This window comes from Asparagus officinalis, chromosome 8 (genome assembly GCF_001876935.1).
Source record: "Asparagus officinalis chromosome 8, Aspof.V1, whole genome shotgun sequence".
Lineage (NCBI taxonomy): Eukaryota > Viridiplantae > Streptophyta > Magnoliopsida > Asparagales > Asparagaceae > Asparagus > Asparagus officinalis.
The window spans coordinates 128,422,589-128,425,381 of NC_033801.1; positions in this window are offsets into that span (position 1 = coordinate 128,422,589).

The following is a 2,793-nucleotide window of genomic DNA, read 5'->3' on the forward strand; positions in this document are numbered from 1 at the left end:
GATTCGGGATAAACTTCCTAGGATGAATCCTAGATTGATAGATTCTTAGAAAAGGTTGGTGCGGGAAAGGAAGAATTTTATATTCTATTTCCCGGTCTTCTTTTAGGGTGAAGGCGAACCCGACAGACAAGGAAGGAAGAATTTTATATTCTATTCCCTGATTCTGGAAAGGAAGAATTTTATATTCTATTTCCAGCGAAGAAGAAACTAGAAGTGGGGTGTCCACTCCGAGAATCTGGAAAATTTAGATAAACTTGCCTTTTATAGGATGGGTTATCTAAACTGAAAATGGGTTCTTCGTTTATCGAAGTGGAATTTCAACTTTGGCTATAACCATGGGAAGGCTTGACCAAAGAGAAAGAGAAGGGAGTTCTTTCGTTTATCGAAAGGGGACTCCGAAATGAAAATGGACCTCTTGTCTATTGGAAAGAGTCAAGAGGGCCAGATGGATACTTTTGGTGGACTCACTGTCAATTGAAACTGATCAGTGAGGGATTTTGGTGGTAAAAAAATGATTTTGGGTTATCCTTTAGAATATTAAGTGTAATATTCTTCAAGGAACTTCCCGGTAAACGGGTTATCCTGAATGTACTAGGGATAGTACTTTTTCAGGAACTTCCCATTTATTGGCATTAATTGCCTGGCGCCCTCTGGAGTAATTAGGCGATATGCGCCGTTTGAGTAGACTGTGTCTATCACAAACGGCCCCTCCCATTTGGGTTCGAATTTACCTTTCTTCTTGGAAGTGAGGATTATTGGTCGGCGAGCAGCGAGGACCAGATCTCCTTCCTTGAAGCTTCTCTGTCGGACTCTTTTGTTAAAAGCCCTAGACATCCTGGCCTGATAGAACTCAATTTGTTGTTGAGCTTCCAAGCGCTTTTCATCCAGCCTCTCAAGCTCTTCGAGACGCTTCTGATGCTGTTCTTCTGTCGTCATCTCTGTTGCGAGGGCGATCCGAAGGGATGGAATCTGAATTTCCAGCGGTAGCACCGCTTCACACCCGTATACCAGCGAATACGGGGTAGCACCTGTGGGCGTGCGTATAGTGGTGCGATAAGCCCAGAGTGCTTCACCGAGTTTATCGTCCCAGTCTCGTTTATTGGTCTTCACGAGCTTTGACAAGATCTTGATGATCGTCTTGTTAAACGCCTCCGCTAATCCATTCGCGGCGGGATAATAAGGTGTTGATGAAACGTCTTCAATTTTGAACTTGTCACAAAATCTGATGAAGGCGTTGCTTATAAATTGCGGACCGTTGTCATGAATGATCCTTCTTGGCACGCCGTGTCTGTAGATGACATGATGCTTGATGAAATTGATGACATTGTTCGTCTTTACTTCTTTAAGCGGAATTGCTTCAGCCCACTTTGAGAAGTAATCCGTGATCGCCAGAATGAATCGATCGCCTTTGACTGAGGGGGGAAAAAATAGGACCAACAATGTCCATGCCCCATACTTCGAACGGCCATGACGTGATTGATGTGTGCAACTGCTACTTCGAACGGCCATGACGTGATTGATGTGTGCAACTGCTCTGGCGGTTGATGCATATAATTTGCATGTATCTGGCAAGCGTGACATTCTCGTGCGTATTCGATTGCGTCACGAACCATCGTTGGCCAGAAATATCCCATCCTCCTGATGTGATCATACAGTTTGGGACCGGGCTGAAGCGCATCACATTCTCCTTCGTGCGCTTCCTTAAGAAGTTCTTCTGCTTCTTTGTTCGAAAGGCATCGGAGTAATAAACCATCGTATCCCCTACGGTATAACGTATGGGTCTCGGCATTATAAAAGAATCTTGGCGCTCTTCGGCGAATTGATTCCCTTTCCTTTACGTCTTCTGGCAGAATACCATACTGGACGTAGTCAATGATGGGAAAACGCCAATCTCGGGACTCAGACCCAATTTGAGTTGAATTCACCTCCTTGGCGTTTACGTTTCCGTCATCTTCCTCTTCAATATCCCTGCTGTATATGGGTACGCAGAGTTGATGTGTCCGTACTGTGACTAACAACTCAGTTTCGGGAGGCTGTGCTAGTGATACCGCTAGTGCTGCCAGTTCATCTGCATAAGCGTTCTGAAGACGAGGAATATATTTATTGAAGAATTCTTCAAAAGATTCTGCCATTTTGATGGCTTCCTGGTGGTACGGGATCAAATCTTGGTTCCTGACTTCATACTCTCCACGGACTTGGTTGACTATCAATTGAGAATCCCCAAAAGCTTCGAGGTATTCGACCCCCAGCTCCTTGGCGAAACTGAGTCCAATGAGAAGTGCATTGTACTCGGCCACGTTATTGCAACACGGATCAGTCAATGAATAAGCTCGGGGCATTACATGCTTTCCCGGGGAGATTAAGACGACTCCAACTCCAGAGGAGACGGTGGGACATCCCGGGGTTATTACCCTATTAACTGCCCTTGAAGCACCATCAAAATATAATTGCCATACTTGCTGGTGCGATGTAGTGTTAACCTCGTGGGTTTCATCCGGCAAGTCATCATATACGGTCAGGTTTGCCGCCAAAAGATCACAAATCGCTTGTCCTTTGACCGACTTTTGCTGTTTGAAGTGCAGATCATACTGGGACAAGAGGATGGCCCATTTTGCCAACCGCCAATTCATCGAACCCGGTTGCGTCATAAATACTCGCACAGGATTAACATTGGAGATAACATAAATTGTCTGTCCCACTAAGTAATGCCGCATCTTTTGTACGGCAAACACCAACGCGAGACATTCTTTCTCAATCATCGGATATCGAGACTCAGCGCCCACCAAAGTCCGA